Consider the following 23,785-nt stretch of genomic DNA (forward strand, 5'->3'; position numbering starts at 1 on the left):
CACTCAGAACCAGTAAACGAGCACTTCAATAAGAAAGTAGAAATAATTGCTTTCTTATGCACTTGATTGTAGCAGCACTCTTTAAGCCATTAAGACCGGGAAATAATCGGTGTATTTTTTAGATTTCTTTGGTGCCGCGCTATGACCTTGTAGATCTGCTATTTTTGAAAAATCGTGAACATTTGTGCAATTTTTTAAATATAATATATTTTCAAAGCGAACATTTGTAACTCAAATCTTTGCTTCTGGGGGATTCTACAAATGTCTTCTAAATCCTAACAGTTTTTGGAAAAAGAATTACGTTGCTACAGTATAAACAGTGGTTCTCAAACTGTATGTATTTTGGCCGCGGACCCCCATCTCAAAATATTTTGTTCCAGGGACCCCCCCCCCCCATGAAGTTGTAACAGAGTTAAAAATGTTCGCTTTCGAAAAATAGATATTCAAAGATTTGCACACATTTTCACGATTTTTCCAAAAATAGCAGATCTACAAGTGCCGCACTATGAGCTTGTATATCCGCTATTTTTGAATAGCCAAAGAAATCTTAAAATGACACAGATGCGTTCCCGGTCTTAAATGATTAATCTAGGATCAGTCGAAGCCCATCTTCAATTGACAAGAAGCACTACTACAAGACTTTAAAGTACCCAATCTCCCCTATTAGTTTCAGTGCACTACTACCTGTAGGTTTTAGTGTTGCTCTCCAGACTCAACACTAATACTTATTGATCACTGTTCAAGCTTGGCTGCTTCTGGCTCCCAGCTCTATCACTGATCTTTTAACCCGCAACTAACTGGAACACGGGCTATAAGCTCCATGTGGGACGGCCCTTTTTTGTCATTTCATACATTATAAAAGTAACTACACTTTGGAATAACTGCCCAGGGAGATAGGCTAAACAAAATACCTATGCTTTGCACGACTTCCCTTTTAAAAGTTTGCAGAATTAGATGTTTTTTAAGCACTTAAACCCCTACTGCGATACAGCGTTAGCTTGTAGCTCTATTTCTCACCAAATGGTTGCCCCAGAATAAGGATAATATGGTTCATGTGGAGATATATATATATACAGTGGTGTAAAGTAGCAAAGTACATTTACTCAAGTACTGTACTTAAGTACAATTTCGAGGTACTTTTAACTTTACTGGAATATTTCCAATTGTCTATACTTTTACTGAACTACTCCACTACATCTAGGTAAAATATTGTACTCCACTACAATTATTTGAAAACTGCAGTTACTAGTTACTTTTCAGATATAAATTATTACATTAAAAAGCATACATTAAACACTTTAGCCCTATTTTATACCTAGGCTATTTTCAAACATTTTAGTACTTTTACTTTTGGTACTTTAAATACACTTTTACTTGTAACAGAGTACTTCTACATTGCAGTATTGATAATTTTACTTAAGTAAAACATTTGAGTACTTTTTCCATATATATATATATATATATATATATATATATATATATATACATAATCACCACCACTATCATCGTCGTCAGTATATCTATTGACTGACAATGAGATCTGAATTAGATTTGAGATGTTCACGCACTGTACCTCTGCACTAGTCTGCGTACCATGTCTGACCTCAGCTGTCACGGTCCGTCATGATGACTGAAGAAGGGGAGATTTCATAACGTGATCTAGCAGACTTCTCATCTGGCGCTCCCTTTATCGCTTAGGACACCTGTCAACAAAGCAGCCACCCCCATGCCCTCCCCTTCCCTAAACACACATGGGAAGATATAGACGTAACCCTGAACGAAGGGTTCCGGCCTGCTGTCATTCGGCGCCGCGCGTTTATCCCCAATTGTTTCAATTGTTGGCCCTGACTCCCTCAGACTTTAATCATTTATTAATTTCCCCAGTGGTCCAGGATAAGGCATCATGGACTGCATTTAACCCATTCAATCCGGGGAGCCATCTGTGTCATTTTAGATTTCTTTGGCTATTCAAAAATAGCAGATATAGATCTGCTATTTTCTTTTTTTATCGTGAAAATGTGTGCAAATCTTTAGTTTTTGAACTCAAATCTTTGCTTCTGGGGATTTTACAAATGTCTTCTAAATCCTAACAGTTTTTTTTTTGTTTTTTTTACTTATGTTGCTAAATTTTCAATGGTTTTCAAACTTTTTTCACGTCAACGACCCCCAAAATAATATGTATTTGTCCGCGGACCCCCTCCCATCTAAAAATATTTTGTTCCAGGGACCCCCAGAAGCAAAGATTTGAGTTAAAAATGGTTTGCACCTGCGTTCCCTTCCCCGGCCTTAAAGGGTTAAACTACCAAGATCAGAGAAGCCCAGTGTCACGTGATTCTCATATCATTGTTCTCAGGATGAAACCTTGTATCTCCATATTTAAACTTTTAGGGTTCGTGCAAAAGTTGCATAGGCCCGGACGGTGGCTTGGCGGTCTGGGCACCTAGGCTCTAAAAGTAGCCTGCCAGTGCATCGCACGTTCGAGTCCCGTTCCCGACGATCTTTACTGCATGTCTCACTCCATCTCTCTCTCCCTATTTCCTGTCCATCTCCACTATGCACTATAAATAATAAAAGGCAGAAAATACCAAAAAATGTATAATATAAATTATATCGATCTACAAGACCACGATGCAAACGTGTTGTGAGCTCGTAGATCTTCTATAATCACTACTTTAGAAATGTGTGAAGGTGAACGTGGTAAATCTGTCTGTGGGTTGTATTAATATTTAACCGGTGAAAAGTATTAACGACAGCTTGTGACAAGATAATAACTATTGAGATCAAAGGTTATTTTTTTTCATTTCCTGAAAAGTTAACTCTTTGCACATACAAGGTTTGCGCCTGACAGTGACGATATGAAACAGAATAAGGAATGGGCGAGCTTTCATTCCAGCAAAAAAGCCCCACATCCACTATGGCTTGGCACACTAAAATAGCAGTGTGAGTGATTTCTTGGGGGGGACCGGTTTAAAGAAGAATAAAGTATAATCATATCCTCAACTTCTTGTATTGACAAACTCACTGTGCCATCATGCTGTCTCTGTGCAGCATGGGATATATATATATATATATATATATATACTGCAGTGCTACAGCAAACAGGCCATCTAATTCCACATTGTACCACCCCACAAAGCACAATCTACTGTTAATCATGTTGCCATTGTGCAGCATAGGCTACTACTATATTGCTTCACTGCTGTGAGGTTGAATATGTTTACACAAAACACATCTATATATACAATTGGCAAACTGGATGTGTGCGTGTTTGCGTGTTTGTCTGTTAGGTTTTGTGTTTGTTTCGTGTTTGTCACTTGCATGTTAGGTTTCGCTTTTGGTTTGCGTGTTGCAGTTAGGTTTCGCTTTCGGTTTGCATGCTGCAGTTAGGTTTCGCTTTCGTTTTGCGTGTTGCCAAATCATGTGCGAGAAACAAGCACCGGTGTTGCAAGGAAAGTCTATACGCTCTTCTGTCTCTGTCTCCGATGTGCGGGCCAGGCTACTAGACGGGAGGGCCGCGTAGCGGCCCGACCCTCTAGTAAATTACATTGGCTGAAAAGGGAAGAACATTTCCTCTTAATGATTGACATTGTATTGAGCAGTCCACACATGGTGAACACTGGCTCTCTTATGACTATGCTGGTTCTCTATCCTCCTATAATTTGAGAAACCTCTGTCTGTTTGTTTGTTTGTTTGTTTGTTTGTTTGTTTGTAGTGCGTGGTGAGACCAAAACCTGTTCTGCCCGGTTCTCCTCAGTGGCTGGAGCAATTGATCTGAATTTGCACACACAGCCATTCACCATTACCATGTGCACGGAACAGCGAAGCCCGTTTTTCGATTTCACCAAATGCTCTTTATTAGCGTTTTTGTGTTCGCTGGCTCCCGGGTTGCCAGATCATGTGCGCATACATCCCCCCACCAGGAATGTACTAGTGCCTGTAGCTTTGCCAACTTTGCAGATCATAGTACTGCAATCGTCCTTATCTCTGTAAATGATAGTATGTACATAATACAGAGTGTGATATTGGAGTGGTGTGAGTGCACAACTTATGTACAATAAAAAAAGAGATTTTTTGTTCATCATACTATATTATTTATAATAAACTGAGCTCATTGAGTGATGCCTTACTTTTATACATTTAAAAAACAACTTTACATCGGAGCTACATACTGTAATACAGAATGTGATATTGGAGTGGTGTGAGTGCACAACAACTTACGTACAATAAAACAGAGATAAAGTTGTTGAAAAAGTTGGTTAAGTTGTTTTTTAAATGTATAAAAGTAAGGCATCACTCAATGAGCTCAGTTTATTATAAATAATATAGTATGAAAAAAGTATGAAAGTATTAAAAACATCTCTTTTTTATTGTACACAAGTTATTGTGAGCATTATTTGTACATCATGCCGCTTAAATGCTGTGCGCCGATCTCAACATAAATGTGCGCACATCTTAATTTATATTTAATGCAATGATCAGTAGCTGGAAAATCCTAGAATCTCTTCTAAGGAGGATCTCTTATTACAGAGGCTGAATGAGGTCAAATGAACCGAGCCAAATGTTCTTCAGGCCAATTGCATTCTCATACCTCCTCGACCCAACAAAGCAATCATGTTTTGACCCCTTATCATTATATTTCTTGATGTTTTATTCATTGTTGTCATACTCGAACATTAATAATCAGTGATATGCTGTGTGCATTTACACCTAGTGAACGAATGAATGAATGAATAGTCTATACATCCAGGCAAGACCATCTCTTGTTATAGATGGCTGTTATAGCTGAATATACACATGACCACACACATTGACTTGCTAGTACTGCCCTTCAATCAGACGTTGTGATACAGCCACGAGGTAGCGATGCAGAAAGGCTAGCTGGCCAGAAACGCAGCCACTTTTAGCAGCGAATATATAAAAGAGCACTTTGTGACACTCAGAAAGACACAATTGCTTTCAATCCCACATGTTATTCCCCCGATTCAATTTACATGGAAAAAGAAAATGTGCCATTTCGTAATGTTGGATCCAATCACAGTCGTTGAGCCATGGAGGGGTTTTATTTTCATATGCCAATGCTTTTTTGCTGACCCTGGTTACATACTCATCTTGTTAGATCTCACTGTTGCTAGGTGGTTAAGGTGCATTCCACGTAGGCTCTCTGATGCCTGAAAGCGTGTCCCAGGTTCGATTCCCGAGCCCGGCGGCGGATTCGCTGCAAGTCACTCCCGCAGACTCTGTCCCTGTTTATCTACTATCTAATAAAAGAGTATTACTGTACATTGATCTGCGACATCACAACACATCGCGCCGTGAGGTGTTGTGGGTTTGTGGAACGGCCCGGGACGTCAGAATAATGGGCCGTTGGACTAATGGACAGCCTCTGATCCCGGGCACCGCCCGACTCAGCATATGAGTAAGTAATGGTAGCTGATGATAGGTGTGGCACTCCACCTCAGCAATCCATCTTCCAGGGGGTCTAGCGCATTGTAAAGGGGATGAATGTCTGCGTTGCTTGGCTGACACCTTAGATCAAATGCAGCAGTGATAGAAATAATATACATATATCTCATGCTGCATTGGATACTGTCATAAACTCCAAATAAACCGGTTAGAATCACTAGTTGGTGTCATTGGCACCTCATTTTCTAGGTTCAAGTGCAGTACCGCATAGCTAGATTACAGTTTCTCGCCATTAGAATATTAAGGCCTCCCACATTTCTGTCTACTCTCTCAGCGTCTCATTGGTGGGCTATATGGACAGTTCAGAAACCTGCCTACCAATGACGTCGTCAATGGGGAAGATCCAAGCTAATAGAAACTACAGGCTATACTGTATTTTCCTGTAAAGTTGCATCTAGCATGCCTAAAGAGAAGCCATTGTTCTTGCATTAATAAAAACAAAAATACATTTTATTTGTATCTTACCAAACCTGCCTACCGATGATGTCACTAGTAGGCACTTGGTAAGTTTCTGAACTGTTCACAGCCCTCCTCTGAGAGTGAATGAGTAGACAGAAATGGTGCCATCTCATACTGATACATTAGTGAGGTCAGATTATATGAAGATTTAAGTGGTCATTAAGGACATTTATGTATGCTTTTTTTACCAATTTCTCTCCCCAATTTAGTCGTTATGCCAATTGATTCCTCCCCACACACAAAATATTTTGTTCCAGGGACCCCCAGAAGCAAAGATTTTAGTTACAAATATTCGCTTTAAAGAATATATATTCAAAGATTTGCACACATTTTCTCGATTTTTCAAAAATAGCAGATCTACAAGCTCATAGCGTGGCACTCGGTGCCGCGCTATGAGCTTGTATATCTGCTATTTTTGAATAGCCAAAGTGTAAAATAAAGTTTTTTAGCTCAAATCCTAAAAATGACACAGATGCGTTCCAGGTCTTAATCGATTAAGGATATTAATGCATGGTTGACCTGCAACTATACCTAAATAAAGATAATCAGAAGCTATAATCATTTCCTCCCCAGCCAAACTTTTTAGTCTCCCATCTGAATGTGTACATTCCTGTCCTTGTATTACATCCTCTGCTGCCGAGGTAAAACAATATTGCTGTAGTAGACTGCACCTCCTGTTTCGACACATCAAAAACATCACCAAAGTGGCCCTTTTCTACCTGAAAAAAACATATCCAGACTACAGCCTTCTTGTTCCCACTCTGTCAAAGAGACTCTCATTTATGCCTTATCACATCACATCTACATTACAGTAATGCCCTGCTCCTTCGTCTATCCACTCAGGGATTAAAAAGACAACTATGTCCAAAACTTGGCCGCGAGAGTTTCTCTGCCACACGCGTTCCTGGGAGCACATCACCCCTACCCTTCAGCAACTGCACCGGCTCCCAGTTAAATACGGAATCTGTTTTAAAGTACTTCTCGTAGTCTATAAATCTCTTCATGGCTTTGGCACCTCCCTACCTATCAAATCTTCTCCATCTCTAACACACACCTACTCACTCACTATGTTACCTCTGATGCCCATCTCTCCACTCCAGGCTCTGCACTCTCCTCTGGGCGACAGGGCTTTCAGGCAGAGGCCCTGACCTCTGGAATGCTCTTCCTCAGGGTCTTCTGCACCCAATACACATCAGCTGCTTCTTTGAAAAGTTGAAACTGAAAACTCAGCCTTTCACGGTGGGTGCTTCCTTATTGCGTATTTTATGATTGCGTTATTTTATCTTCAAGTACGGCCTGTGTGTGTGTGTGTGCGTGTGCGTGTGTGCGCGTGCGTGTGCGTGTGCGTGTGCGTGTGCGTGTGCGTGTGCGTGTGACTGTGACTGTGTGTGTGTGTGTGTGTGTGTGTGTGTGTGTGTGTGTGTGTGTGTGTGTGTGTGTGTGTGTTACTATACTTGCAAGGACTAAGTGTAACAGAGTTAGAAATACCTGTGTATTAATTTCTACAAAATCTAGACGCTTGCCTTTCACTGTAGTGTGTTCTAAAGCCACCTGGTGGCAGCGCAGCTACGTGCAGTCACAGTGTCCCTTTTCGCGCACCGTAGTTTGCCTCAGCAGAGGAAATGTTTCCATGCTGCAGGTAAGAGGCACGAATGCTCCGGTGCATCAATAAATATACATTTTGGGTTTTTATATTAATCATTGCAAATCTTTGTTACACAGATTTGTAGACTGTATGCTGCTGCTGCGCTGCTGACCACTGTGTCTGTGTTTATATACTACCAGGTAGGCTTTGTTAGATGTGAGATTCACACATTGTTATTTCATTGTTGTCATTATCTTCCATGGGTTATTAGTATTTTGTTCTCCATTTTATGTAGCCCCTGTGTAATTTTGCAGTGATCTGTAAGTTTGTTGTTCATTATATAAGTTCTCACTGGGTTAGGTGCTCTATAGAAAAAAGAAAGAAATTAAATAATCACTATACGATCACATGTTTGAAGTTTGCGTCAGCAGAGGAAATGTTTCCATGCTGCAGATTTGTAGACTGTATGCTGCTGCTGCGCTGCTGACCACTGTGTCTGTGTTTATATACTACCAGGAGTCCCAAGTAAAGACCTGAGTGAGAGCAAGTCCTGTGTGACCGTGTCCATTACTTCTACACTCCACCTACACCAGATACACAGACAGAAAGACACAACCCGTTACACTGATGCCGTGACCCGTGACTTCAGATCCGCTTGATGCTGATCGCCGGACGGAGGTTGCAACGTGGAAGAGGTTCATGGTGGAGGGTCTGCTCTGGATTTGTGTTGTGGTCAGGTACTAAGGACTGTGAAAGCACCACTGGCCGAGTAGGGTCCTGGTTGAACTGTTCATTTTTGCACTTTCAATTCTGGGTTTTAGTTTTATTTTCTGCCATATTTTCTGCCATTTTGTTTTATTTTCATATTTTCTCAGTTGTTGTTTTTTTGTGATAAAATGGATGACAAGTCTGGTCGAGAAGATGGGTTTGATTATCTTAACTCCTCTTTTGGAAGGGGTCGGGGTGTACTGGGAGCTCAATACTTCTCTTTTGGGAGGGGCAGAGGTGTAATGGGAGTTCAGTCTCAGCTCGAAGGGGCTGTTGGGGGGGATGTGGGTGCTTCGCCTGTGAGAGGTAGGGATTTGGGGTCAGGTCAGGATCAAGCCAGGTCGCCTATGGAGCAGACATCACAGGGAGGGCCACATCACTCAACACCCAGTGGTGGAACTGACACACTACACCAGCTCAGTGACATGATTTTCCAGTTGGGCTCACAGATAGGAGAGTCTATTGCAGCCAAACTTATGTCTAGTGGGGCAATCGGTAATGTTACCCAAAGTGGTACACCTTCACCCACACAAACCACTCGGCCTAGCAGTGATGTGGCCTCTCTCAATGACAATACACGCATTAATGTCATTGTAAAATCTGAAAGGGAACCCGTTGTTTTCAGGGGTGATAATACTGACAAATACACAGTGACTGAATGGGTTGAGTTGATGAAATCATACGTCAGGAGACAGAACTATGATGTTTCAGTGCAGGCAGAAGAGATAATGGGGAGGTTGATGGGGAAAGCCAGGGATGTGGTTAAGATAGGCTTGAGGAGCGACCCCTCGCTTGACATTACTCACACACCAGCTATCATATACGACATACTGATACAGTATTTTAGTAACACATCCTCATGCCTGCCCCTGCAAGACTTTTACTCAACTTTACCAAATCAGAGGGAGACCCCCATTGACTACTGGATCCGCCTCAACAAGGCTGCAGACATGGCTGAAGAGGGCTTGAAGCGTCAGGGCAGACACATGGAGAATATGGGAGGGGAAATTGCTAAGATGTTTGTGAAGCACTGCCCAGATCCAGAGCTGTGTTTAAATATAAGCAAATACATGAGTGGACATCGAAAGAAATACAGGCAAGGATAGATGAACATCAGAGAGAGTGGGCGTCTTCTGTAAAAGTGCACATGCCTAAGATGCATACGGCAGCACTGTATTGTAATGAAGCACATGCAGAGCCTCATAATACGTGTGACATGCAGACACCCAGTGCTAACTCACTTTCTCCCTCAGCTCTCTCTCATGCAGTTGTGCAGTCTCTCTCACCTATCTTGTCCCAGAACCAGCAGCAGTCATTCCTGCCAGTCCCTCAGGGTCAACAGCCATATCTCCCTCCCTTGCCACATGATCTGCAGCATAATGTCCCTTCTTTGTCACAGAATCAACAACGGGCTCTCGCTCCTCTGCAACAGTTCCAGAGGCCCTCGTTCTCTTCCATGCCACAGGGCCAGCTACCTCCAGGTCCACAGCAGGGCAGCGATCCTATGCTCGGTGAGATGATGTCAATGCTCAAGGAGCTTCTAACTACTGTGAGGGTCGGAGATGGAAGGCCCCAGTGGCGTGGCGGTAGACAAGTTCGAAACCAGACCCGTCCTGTCCGTGAGACAAGCTGTCAGGTCTGTGATGATGTGAACCACACAACTGAGTCCCACTGTCGCTCCTCACGTCTCTGTTTCACATGCTTCAAGCCTGGTCACACAAGGCGCTTGTGTAACAGCGGGGCATCGCCTCGTGACAATGTGCAGGGAAACTGAATGGCCTGTGCTTTGAGGGAGATCGTACAGGTCATCAAGAAAACTCCCACATATATGATGCTGCAGAATTATACAACACTATGAAGGATTTGGATAAATCTGAGACTGTTATCATTCAAAACACACAGAGAATCAGGGGCAGTGACAGTCTGTTTTACACCCCGCTGTTATTGGAAACAGAGTGACTCTTAGTGCTATGTTAGATAGCGGGTCGATGGCCTGCTCATTGAGTGAAGAAGCACAGCAGAAGCTTATTGCGGCTGGTGTTGATCTGAGCAGTCGGGTGGAGGCCAACGTCATTTTCGTCGGGTGTGGTGGAGCTCGTGTGAAGCCTAAATCAGTGGTGGATATCGAGATGGAAGTCTATGGCTGTAGAGTATCAGTCCCGGTATTCGTTGTGGAGAATCAGGAAGATGATATGATCATTGGCTCAAATGTCATCAGGCATCTGATCCGTAAGTTCAAGAAGGACTCAAGCTACTGGGAGGCCATGTCGATGTCTGCCTCAGGCTGCCAAGAAATTGAACAGTTCCTCTCTCTACTTGCTGGTCTGGAGCGTTGGTCTGATGATGAGGTCCCGGATAAAGTAGGCACTGTCAGATGCAACAGCGATGTCACCCTGCCGGCTGGCAGTGAGTATCTAGTGTGGGGGAAACTTCCCAAGGATGTGAGGATATCTCCGGGCAGTGCTGTCATGACAGAGCCAACATCCTCTCACTCTGCGCCCAGAGGTATCATGGTTGCCAGGCTGGTGACACCTCTCTGGGGCGACCGATGGGTTCCACTCAAAATCCTTAACATCTCAAGTAGCCCTGTTACCCTGCGGAGGAACTCCAAGCTCGCTGATGTCTACACCTGCCTTGCGCTGGAGGATATGGAGGTCCCGGAGCTTACGAGCTCTCGCCAGGCCTTGTCGGTTGAGCCTGATGGAGTGTCAGTACCGATTAGGGATATCCATGCTGTGCAGGAGAGGCTGGGGCGTGCCGGTCTGGGAGACCTGGACCTTCTGACTTGTGATGTATCAGCAGATTGGCAGGGGAAGTTGGCTGATCTTGTAATTGAGTATAAGGACATCTTCTCTCGTCACCACCTGGACTGTGGTGAAGCCACAGGGTTTGTGCATAGGATTCGACTCACGGACGAGAGGCCGTTCCGTTTGCCTTACCGCCGTGTGCCGCCGGCCGAGTACCACAAGCTTCGCCAAGTTCTGAGTGAAATGGAGGAGAAAGAAATAATCAGAAAGTCCACCAGCGAGTTTGCCTCGCCTCTCGTACTTGTATGGAAAAAGAATGGTGACTTGCGGGTGTGCACAGACTTTCGATGGCTCAACAGACGTACAGTACACTGAAGGATGCTCACCCCCTGCCGCACCAAGCTGACTGTTTAGCTGCCCTGGGTGGAAATGCACTATTCAGTACAATGGATCTGACATCTGGATTCTACAACATGCCGCTAAAAGCAAAGCAAAGCAAAGTTTGTTGTTTACCCAGGGTGTCGGACTAAGCACGAAGCTTGTTTCCAGCCGGACCCTGCATGGAAGCCTTGCTCAAGGGCTATTCAGCGGTGATTCATGATTGATGTGACGAATTGGGGAATCGAACTAGGGACCTTCCGGTATCAAGGCCGCCCCTCTAACCACTAGGCCACCGCTGCCACACCGCTGCCACCGCTGCATGAAGAGGACCGCAAGTATTCTGCATTCACGACACCCATGGGGTTATACGAGTACAATCGTCTCCCCCAGGGCCTGTGCAACAGTCCAGCCAGCTTTATGAGGATGATGACCAGCATATTCGGTGACCAGAACTTTCTTAGTCTGCTGTGTTACCTCGATGACTTGCTGGTTTTTGCACCTACTGAGGAGTTGGCCTTGGAACGGCTGGAACTGGTTTTCAGTCGCCTCCGCCTACACAACCTGAAATTGGCCCCAAAGAAATGTTGGCTACTCAGGAAGTCCGTGAGGTTCCTAGGGCATATCATTGATGAGTCTGGTGTGTCAACAGACCCTGATAAAGTTGAGGCTGTCAACAGAATGACAAATGCAGACCTAATGGAGCCTGATGGAGTCACCCCGTCTCAGACTCGTGTCAGGTCATTTCTGGGCGTGGTAAATTTTTACCAGCATTTTGTGCCCAATTATTCCACTATGGCAAGACCTCTCTTTGACCTCCTGGCTGGCCAGAAACAGAAACGCAAGGGGAGACCATGTGCTAAACGCGCTGCTCGGTTCCGAAGATTGACACCTGCTGATTGGACGCCTGATCACCAACAGGCATTTGAGGATCTGAAAGGAGCTTTGGTCACTTCAGTGGTATTGGCCCACCCAGACTTTACTCGTCCATTTGTGTTGTGCACTGATGCCTCCTTGGATGGGTTAGGGGCAGTTCTTTCCCAGGTTCAGGAGGGTGACCGTGTGGCCCGTCCGGTGGCTTTTGCCAGCAAGTCCCTTTCACGATCACAGAAGCTGTATCCCGCTCATCGCCTTGAATTCCTTGCATTAAAGTGGTCTCTGTGTGACAAGTTTAGTCACTGGCTTAAGGGCCATGTCTTTACTGTGTGGACAGATAATAATCCCCTCACACACATTATGACAAAACCTCGTCTAGACGCCTGCGAGCAGCGGTGGGTGGCGAAGTTGGCATCCTATGTGTTTGATATCAAGTACATCCCTGGCTCCAAAAACATTGTTGCAGATGCACTGAGCCGCCATCCGTTTGTAAAGTCACCTGTTGGGAAGAAGTTGCTTCAGTGCCCTTACAGTGAGCTTCTCGTGGAAGCAGTCCCTTTATCTTCTGACTCAGTCCAGGAAGCCTTCAGACAATCAAACACCAGTCCAGATGACTGCGGCAGTGGTCAAGTGGAAAGGCCGTATGTGTCTGAATGTGCCAGTAACCGGTCGTTTTCCGGAGAGGAGGTCTCTGCCATTCTTGAGACACACAGTCTGTGGGAAGCTGGTGCTAGGACTCGGGCTGTTGATGTTCTCCAACAGCTTCCGCAGCTGATTCCCCCTGCCGGTGGTCCCCTTCCTATGTTCTCTGAGAGGGAGTTGCGTGAAGGACAGTTGAACGATCCTATCCTGTCAAGGGTGTTGTACTTTGTCGAACGTGGCCAACGTCCGACCAGGAGAGAGAGACCCAAAGAGCCTGCTTTGGTCGCACGATACCTCAAGCACTGGGAGAAGTTGAGAACTTGCACTGGTATCCTCTACAGGGTGTCCAAAGATCAGATCTCTGGAAAGAAAAGGTACCAGTTTGTGGTCCCTGACTCCTTAAAATCTGAGGTCCTCAAAGGCATTCATGACTGTGCTGGTCACCAGGGGCAGTTTAGGAGCTTGAGTCTGGCCCGTCAGAGATTCTTCTGGCCTCACATAGACCGTGATGTTAAAGACTATGTCCGCCAATGTCCCAGGTGTGTCATCAGCAAGACCGCTGACCCGGAGGGGAGGGCACCTCTGGAGAGTATAAAGACATCTGCACCTTTGGAGATTGTGTGCATCGATTTCTGGTCGGCGGAGGATTCTAACAACAAGTCTGTTGATGTGCTTGTGGTGACAGACCATTTCACCAGGCTAGCGCAAGCCTTCCCTTGTCGGGATCAGTCCGCTAAACAAGTGGCAAAGCAGCTTTGGGACAAGTATTTCTGTATTTATGGATTTCCTGCGAGGATCCACTCTGATCAGGGTGCCTCGTTTGAGAGTCAGCTGATAAGTGAGTTGTTGAAGGTTGCTGGCGTGAAGAAGTCCCGTACGACACCGTACCATCCGATGGGCAATGGCAGTGTCGAGCGCTTCAACAGAACACTGGGTAACATGATTCGTGCCCTTTCGCCTGACGCGAAGAAGAATTGGCCCCAACACCTCCAGACCCTGACGTTCATGTATAACTGTACTGCACACGAGACAACGGGCTACGCCCCTTTTTACCTGATGTATGGTAGAGTTCCACGTCTCCCAGTCGATGTCCTTTTCAAGAACATACTGAAAGATCCTGAAGTCAGCAGTTATGACAGCTACGTGGTGTCTCTGACAAGGGACCTTCAGGAGGCCATGGCTATCGCTCAGGGACATGTCGATAAAGAGCAGAGTAGACAGGCTGAACTCTATAACCGCCGCGTAAAAGGGAAGTCCATCACTACAGGTGACCGAGTCCTGGTCTCAAACAAGCGTGAGAGAGGGAAACGAAAGACAGCGGACCGATGGGAGTCCACGATATACTCTGTCGTGAGTGTGAATGCTGCCACTCACACATATCGGATTATGAACCCTATGACTGGACAAGAGAGAGTTGTGCACCGTAACCTGCTTATGCTTGTTAACTTCTTGCCTTTGGATGTGGACAACTCCTCGGATCGCACCTTTGTGTCCTCCTATGGACATAGTTCAGATGATGTCACTGAAATGGATGGAATGCTGTCTGTGGTGGAAGAGGAGGATGCTGGGAGCAGAACCCAGGATTGGGTTGGCAGTCTGAGTGTGGATAACCCTGGAGATGTCCTGAGTGTGGATGATGAGTCTGGGCCTGCGGGCGGTTCACACCCTCAGTCACAGGCAGGCATGAGCTCTGGACATAGCTGCACACAAGCTGACACTCAGAGTACACACACTCACTCTGTGCATTCTGTCCACTCAAATGACAGTGTGGGTGCACCCTCCGTTCACTCTGATTCAAACGCTACACACAGTGTGGGTGCACCCTCCGTTCACTCTGATTCAAACGCTACACACAGAGTCAGTACACGTGTTGGTCGCACAGTGAAACCAGTTAACCGTCTACTGTATACAATGTCCCGCCGAGTCGTTGTTGGTGATGCCAATTGTTTTGTGAAATGAAATGAAGGTTTTGATTTGATTTGAATGTACCTCATTTTCTTTTAATGTCTGACATGTCATTGCATCACCAACATTTGTTTGAGTCCAGGTTTATGGGACGGTTTCTGTGTGACATGGTTTGTGTGGGGTGTAGGCTGCATCCTACTTCCGGGAGCTGGTTTAGAGTTGGATACCACTCTTTTCCACTTCACCCTTTTGGGGGTACTTTTTCAAGTTGGAATGTGTAACCATGTATTTCTTTTGAGATGTTGTAATGCGTGTGATGATTTTGGGCGAAATTCAGTGGGGGAGGGTGTAACAGAGTTAGAAATACCTGTGTATTAATTTCTACAAAATCTAGACGCTTGCCTTTCACTGTAGTGTGTTCTAAAGCCACCTGGTGGCAGCGCAGCTACGTGCAGTCACAGTGTCCCTTTTCGCGCACCGTAGTTTGCCTCAGCAGAGGAAATGTTTCCATGCTGCAGGTAAGAGGCACGAATGCTCCGGTGCATCAATAAATATACATTTTGGGTTTTTATATTAATCATTGCAAATCTTTGTTACACAGATTTGTAGACTGTATGCTGCTGCTGCGCTGCTGACCACTGTGTCTGTGTTTATATACTACCAGGTAGGCTTTGTTAGATGTGAGATTCACACATTGTTATTTCATTGTTGTCATTATCTTCCATGGGTTATTAGTATTTTGTTCTCCATTTTATGTAGCCCCTGTGTAATTTTGCAGTGATCTGTAAGTTTGTTGTTCATTATATAAGTTCTCACTGGGTTAGGTGCTCTATAGAAAAAAAGAAAGAAATTAATTAATCACTATACGATCACATGTTTGAAGTTTGCGTCAGCAGAGGAAATGTTTCCATGCTGCAGATTTGTAGACTGTATGCTGCTGCTGCGCTGCTGACCACTGTGTCTGTGTTTATATACTACCAGGAGTCCCAAGTAAAGACCTGAGTGAGAGCAAGTCCTGTGTGACCGTGTCCATTACTTCTACACTCCACCTACACCAGATACACAGACAGAAAGACACAACCCGTTACATAAGTATAGTAGAATTTCAAGAAATATACATTGTGAGGACCCTTTTCCTGGTCCTCACAAGACAAATAGTTGTTTTATAGTTAAAAAACGATTTTTAGAGATGCGTTTACAATTAGTAAAAATTCAGGTCAGGATTAGACATTTAGAGGTTTGGTTTAGGGATTGGAATTAGAGTTAAACATGATTTATATACTTAGTTGCGCGCCAGTGTCATGCACCGAAAAATAGCTGATCTATAAGCTCACAAGGCGTCGCAGCGCGACGCCTTGTGAGCTTATAGATCTGCTGTTTTTCAGCTTTAGGCTTACGGTTAAAATGGCAATTATTATTTTTAAATGGCATTCCCTCACAAGTATAGTAATACAAACGTGTGTGTGTGTGTGTGTGTGTGTGTGTGTGTGTGTGTGTGTGTGTGTGTGCGCGTGCGTCCATGCGTGCGTGCTCGCGTGCGTGTGTCTAGTGGTGCTTTTCTATTATCTGTATTTTTAAAGCTGCATTATGTAACTATTTGTAGTGAATACAAATATATTTTCCTCCGTCTGGTTTGACACGACCTTTGACCTGAAGGTTAAAAAGTTTTATCTGGATTTCTAAAGTGTCCTTGGGTGACCTGAAAGGCAATTATCAATAAAAAGTGTTCTTAAAACATACGTTTACATCATAATGATCGGTTACACTCTTTTACAGTGACCTTATTCCAGCATTTGAAACACATTTCACAGCAGAAGCCAGAGGTGGAATGTGCATGTTAACCTTACATGGTAGGTGCATGTAAGGTTGCCATTTCAAATCCTTTACGTATGACTCTCTCCTCACTCAGAAACGATTGTGAACGTGACCTTGCACACTTACCCCTCAGCTATAGCAGTGAAGTACTGTAGCTCAAAGGCCAGTATTACAATGTTACTTATACAATATACAATGTAATCAGTGGTGAGCTGTGGATTTCTGAGCTATGGGGGATCTATTTTATGACGTCACGGCACGGGCACGCGCGTGCATGTGCACATAGCCACTCAGCTCAGTGCTAGTTGAAATACTGTATTCAACATGTGATTATTAATGTAATTATATTTCTTATTATTTTGTTGCATTGTTAATTTGTTGTTTTTATTTTTGTTTCAATTAATTAATTATTTTATTTTCCTTTTAGTTTTATATGAAAGCCCTTTACATAGACTCACCCACACATAAGTAGTTAAAATAATCAGACAACTTGTCTTTGTCTTGTCTCAGAGAACTGGGTCCTCTGCTAAGCGATCCCCTTCACATTCTGCAGTGCAGAGACTGAGCACCCCCTAGAGCTCACCCCTAGTGTTGAGCCCGACCGAGATTCAGTTTGGCTCTTTTTTTAGCGGTGCCAGCCGCTCTACTCTTGACTATGTCCGTCCGTATGTCCGTTTGTCCGTTTGTCCGTTTGTCCGTTTGAGCACGGGCTTTAAACAGCTATAACTCCAGTTCGCAGCATGCCAGCAAGTCCAAATTTGGTATGTGGACTTACACCACCAATTGGGACGAGCATTGATTGCTGAAGCCCCGCCCCGCCCTATTATAGCGCCACCAGGAGGCCACTGGCTTTAAACAGCGCTTTACACAGCTATAACTCCAGTTCGCAGCATGCCAGCAAGTCCCAATTTGGTATGTGGACTTACACCACCAATAGGGACGAGCATTAATTGCTGAAGCCCCGCCCCGCCCTATTATAGCGCCACCAGGAGGCCACTCATCAAAGGCACCGCTTCCTTCACACAGGGTGGGATTTTACCGGAAGACCCTACGGAATGTGGGCGTTTCCTTCAAAATGGGGGCATGCCCTTCATGTCTTATATATACCCTGCCAGGTAAAAGGGGCGTAGCTTTAGGTAATAGGGGCGTGGCTTTAAACAAAAAAAAGACTATCTGGTGGCCAAAGAAATTAACGACAGATTTTAAAGTTGAAACATACAAATTAATGTATAACAATGAAATTAGCTATGTCTCTGAAACAGTGTTCATAGGAGTTGCATAATGTTATTTAATACTGCAGTTTTTATTGTTTAGCTTGCTGCAAGCTGGTATAAATTATGATTATTCGCTTTTTTTCCTCCACAAAAGTTTTCAAAAGCACCATCAGTCGAGCTCTCTAGTGTAGTGTAGCTTCCAAAAGTGTAGACCACCGGCCAACATGTCATTGTTGTAAATAATAGGGCACTCTCAATCAACTTCCACTGTTGAGGGGGATGAATAAAAAGCAAGAGAGAGATAAATAAAAGGTTGATTTGTCAGGCACAGGGGAAAGCCAGCACATAAGTGGACGTGGTTGGGTGAACAAGAGAGGTCTAGCAAGCCCAAACTATGACAGAGCTGTCTATTTGAGAGGTGGTTATTTTCTCGTACACCATTATGCTGATATTAAGCAAAGCATACATTTATGATTTAATAACAGTTATGTGACTGTTGCAATACTATGCTGAGATCTAAATTTTACTTTCAAATCAATTACAGTTTTCAATGGTTGCAATAAACTGCAGGCACAGCAATGGGTTGTTCAGATGTGTAGGTGTTATGGCGTGCAGTGGTGGAAAAAGTACTCAAATGTTTTACTTAAGTAAAAGTATCAATACTGCAATGTAGAAGTACACCGTTATAAGTATTGGTATCAAAATGTACTTAAAGTACCAAAAGTAAAAGAACTAAAATGTTTGAAATAGCCGATCTACAAGCTCACAACGCGTCACGATGCGACGCGTTGTGAGCTTGTTGATCTGCTATTTTCAAATAGCCTAGGTGTAAAATAGGGCTAAAGTGGTTAATGTATGTTTTATAATGTAATAAATTATATCTGCAAAGTAACTAGTTCAAATAAAACTTTAAACTCTAAACTTTTCAAATAATTGTAGTGGAGTAAAAGTACAATATTTGCCTCTGAGATGTAGTGGAGTAGAAGTAAAAGTATGGACAATTGCAAATACTCCAGTAAAGTTAAAGTACCTCAACATTGTACTTGGTTACTTTACACCACTGGCGTGTCAGGAGAATAGCCGGACCCAAGTGCAGAACAACCAGAGGAACAGCGAGTTCAGTACAGTACGTTTATTGACAGAGCAAGAGAACAGGCTTACATCTTAGTCAGGCAGGCAGGGGTCAAAACCATGTACTGTAGGCAGTCCGATTCAGGCAAACAATCCACACGGGAGGCAGGCAATAATCCAATATCCGCTGACAGGTGGAAGGCAAAAAGCAGGTTGAACAAAAGCTGAGGTCGGAACTCAGAACTCCTCCTAGGGATCTAACACTAGATGGCAAAGGGAGGCCAAACAGAAAGCACAAAGAAGCATAGTGTGACAAACAGTCACGTCCAGTCTTATCCCATTCAATCCGGGAACGCGCATACGGTGTCATTTTAGATTGTTTTAGCTATAACCATTATTTTATACTTTGGGCTATTTAAAAATAGCTATACAAACATAGCTATACAAGCTCATAGCGGGGCAAATCTTTGAATATATATGTTTTTTAAAGCGGATTTTTTTAATCAAATCTGGCTGATTCTACAAATGTCTTCTAAAGCCTAACAGTTTTTTTTTAAACTTATGTTGCCATAATATCAGTGGTTCTCCAACGTTTTTCATGTCAAGGACCACCCAAAATGATAATCCGCGGACCCCCCCCCAATCTCAAAATATTTAGTTCCAGGGACCCTCAGAAGCAAAGATTTGAGTTAAAAAAAAGTATGTATACATTCAAAGATTTGCACACATTTTCACGATTTATTTTACAAAAATAGCAGATATACAAGCATGAGCAAAGACATCTAAAGGGATGGGATGCATTCCCGGATTTAATGGGTTAAAGTGGCATTCTGAGGGGAGTGAAACCAGTCGTAGATGAGCAGGGAACTGTAGGACTGATGAGGGACTGACTGACAACAGATGGAACTGGGGTGAGGTTGGATGGAATGGGGGTGTGGGAGCCGAAGGGGAGAGACAGAGAGACAAAGGACAAAGGAGACGGGCAGTGGCACAGGAGGCTATGACAACTTGTGTGATTAAGCCTATCTATTAAATGTTCAACTGTAGCCTTTATTGCTATGATCTTTGTTCACACAGCCTTCTTTCAGGTTGGATCTGAAAATTAAATGACTGATAGGGCTTACAGTATATAGAAATCAGAGAACAAGTATTGACAATTGTATAATTGTGTAACACATTTCTAAATGACTAGAATACGATTGGTTCTCTACTCAATTGCATTGAACAGAATCTCTATGGTTTTGTCCTGGAGGTGGGTTGCTTTCAACACCTTTTAAAACCACAAAAAAAACCTAAACAATAGCTTTTTCAAGCATTTAAAGGAGCAAAGGACAACATGCAGCCACTAAATGTTCCACTTTTATAACACCTCTATTGGATAGCTATTTCCCCGTCATGCCTATAGATTTGGCGTTTCTTGTTTACAAATATTACTGGGTGTGGGCACATTCAGGGGACAAAACCACTTTGACAAAGCCATGCACGGGTGGGACTCTAATCGGCTGTGTGTGATTAGAGTCAGCTAGCGCAAGCAAGTACAAGTCTGCCTCAAACTAGAATGGTGCGTTCCAGTTATGTTGTAAAGAGAGCTGCATTCTGCCCCCTAGCTGAGCAGAAGCACGCCCAAAAGGCAGCAATCATGTGGTTTGCAACATATAAATTTGATTGCTGCCATGGATAATGGTGGCTGTGAGCTTACAGCTTATAGAGGTAAACAAAATAATAATCGTCACATTTTGCCTGACCAACAACATTTTATTCCACACCCTTTTAACGCGTTAACTCGACGAATTCTGCTAAGGCGCAGCCTGCCGTCGATGAGTTTGGACGAGTTTTCATTCTTTAATTGTCTTATAAAAGAGTCTCTTTAATCCGGAGGGACCACTTTCACTGTAACTCACACGGATACGGAAATAACGTCATCCGAAGATTTCCGCCTCCGTCTACTTCCTGTTTATTTCCTGCAAATGCTCACGCTGGGCAAGACCTGGGATGTTGGTTGTCTAGGAAGTGAAGAACCAGAAACGGTTGAATTTGACGGAAGTACCGCCCAAGGAAATGACGTTGATGCTTTACACATCTGTTAACATTCTCCGTGAATGAAACGAGTGTTGTGATTGGTCAAAAAAATATTGTTTCCGGGGGAAACGCGTACGACGGAAATCCTACCCACTCAGGACTTCCTAGACACTCGCTGCTTTAGGTCGTGACCAGGCTCTTCTTTTCGCAGATGAGTCTGGGATGAGGCTGGGACCGAGGTTAGCAAATGCTTGTATCTTGAGTTCATTTGTTTTGCCCTGGATTCATCGAGACACGGTGGTTTCAACGTGCTTTTGCAAAGGAAGCGATAGTTCCGTTTTCTTCTCTGCACGACGGAACAGTGATCCCCTTTGTGTTTACCAACCGTCTGACGAGCGATCATAATGTATATAAATGTTCTGTGGCCAGTTGGGGAGGTGGGAAAGACGTGCATTTTTGACGAAATATGCTGTTTTCAGCGTGCCTGCGGCAAGGAAAGTTACCTCATGGGTGAATTGAGTTGAGTTGAGTTAAAAGCTCTGTGGATTAATTAGTTTCTTTTTATTATTCGTTTTCATTATAATGTTATGGGTGGAGAAAACGAAAAAGATGGCACAAAGCACCTAACCACACAGCGACGATATGCCTGAACCCACCATTATATAACATCTATACCACTGATGTGTCATACACGGCGCTCGTGAAAAAGGGGCTCTTTATGTTTCGTGACAGGAGCAAGTAGAGGAAGGTCAGGGAACAAGGATGAAATACAGAACCGAGATGAGTCTCTCTGTCCTTTGAGATGGAGAACTGAATATTTCATGGGCCTGTAGAATACCCGGCGAGAGGTTAGTACGCTAAGTGCAAATCATAATCTCTGAACTCCACGATAACTCATATCCGTATCTGTCCAGAGTAACATTTTCCCGCATTGCAGATATTGCTTTTTTAGCTGTTTTTTTTTACTGTGAAACACAATGTTTTACATAATCAAAGTCGCAGACGGTGCAGTGGCATTTGTCTTGATGACACTTAATGTTAGTGTGGGCTACTATGGAACGGATATAAAGACGGGAAGAGAGAGACGGAGAGCAATGCTTGTGATTTGTCTCTCTTTCACATATTCACATATTCAGACACGCACACACACGCACACACACACACACACACACACACACACACACACGCACACGCACACGCACACGCACACGCACACGCACACATGCACACGTGCGCAATACAAAAACACAATGCTACCATTCTATTTGTCTATTTAATCTATTTGTCAGTATAGTGGCAGCTAGTGCAGGACTGAGTGGGTGATGTTAAAGGGTGTCTAATATCATCAACATGGTTCCAACAGGGAAAACGGGGTCTGCTCCTCTTCCTTCAAACGAATTAAGTTTTCATGAGGCCAGCGGTTATTGATGAACCCCTGCATGTCCCCTTGCAAGGCTAACACCAACTTATTCTTGCCAAATATAGTAGATTTAATAACCAGTGTTCATAGAAGCACACGCGTGCATACAAGCATACATGCATGCATACATGCATGCACCATTCATATACTGCTATCAGGGACGTGCACAGATAGACTCTAGGTGGTGCTAGAGCACCTGCCCTTTGCCCTCTTGACCAGAAGTGCCCTTTTTCAGTTTACAGCAGGGGTCTTCAACAGGGGGTCCAGGACCCCTAGGGTGTCCTCAGAGTTACTACAGGGGGTCCGCCAAATCTTTGTGTGATATGATTTTTCTTTTTACCATAACCACTCGAAACCTAGCATCCCTTTTCTGAGGAGAACTTTAGCCAAAAATAGCAGATCTACAAGCCCAGCGTTGTGGGCTTGTAGATCGGCTATTTTTGGCAAAGAGGTATAGGTGTAGAGGGAAAAAAGAGCAGACCAATTCAACAAAAAAAAGTATAATTTACTTGAGCACCTGCCCCTCAAAATGTCTGTGCACGCCACTGACTGCTATGCACATGCACTTATTCAAACACAAATGGACAAGCAACAAACATGCACACCAACATGCACCCACCGAGTTCCTTGAAAGGACTACATTAGATTTTGCTCTGCCAGAGCAGTGAGAGCACTAAATCATTCATCCCAAACCCAAAATAAATAAGAATTAGAGAAATGTATTTTCTTTCTCTCTTGTCAACAAAAGCATTAACAACCCAGATAGCAAAATATGGGTGAATCAACGTTGAAAAATAGGCGGCCATAACGGTTGAATCAACGTTCGATCTCAACGTTGAAACTGTACTGAATTTGCAACCCTAATCTTTGTTGATTCAACGTTTGTGTTTCAACCACTAACTAACACTATATCAACGTTGATTCAACCATCATCCAAATGGTATTCTGCACGCTGATTTTATGTTGAATCAACGTTAGAATCAATATTGATTCAACCATCATCTAAATGGTATTCTGCATGCTGATTTTAGTTGATTTTATGTTGAATCAACGTTATGAATCAATATTGATTCAACCATCATCTAAATGGTAATCTGCATGCACATTTTAGTTGATTTAATGTTGAATCAACATTAGGAATCAACATTGATTCAACCATCATCTAAATGGTAATCTGCATGCACATTTTAGTTGATTTTTATGTTGAATCAACATCAGGAATCGAACACTGATTTAATTTATAAATTGATTATACTGAATCATGTTAGGAATCAATATTGATCCTGATCATCCAACAACCTAATGGTAATCTGCATGTACATTTTAAATTATGTGTATGCTGATATACTGTAAGGCTACATCTTGTTCAAAATTACCTTACATTTCCCAAAATGTGAAAATATAAAAATAAAGACAGACAATA

The sequence above is a fragment of the Gymnoscopelus microlampas genome, assembly GCF_963454915.1.
Source record: "Gymnoscopelus microlampas genome assembly, chromosome: 17".
NCBI lineage: Eukaryota > Metazoa > Chordata > Actinopteri > Myctophiformes > Myctophidae > Gymnoscopelus > Gymnoscopelus microlampas.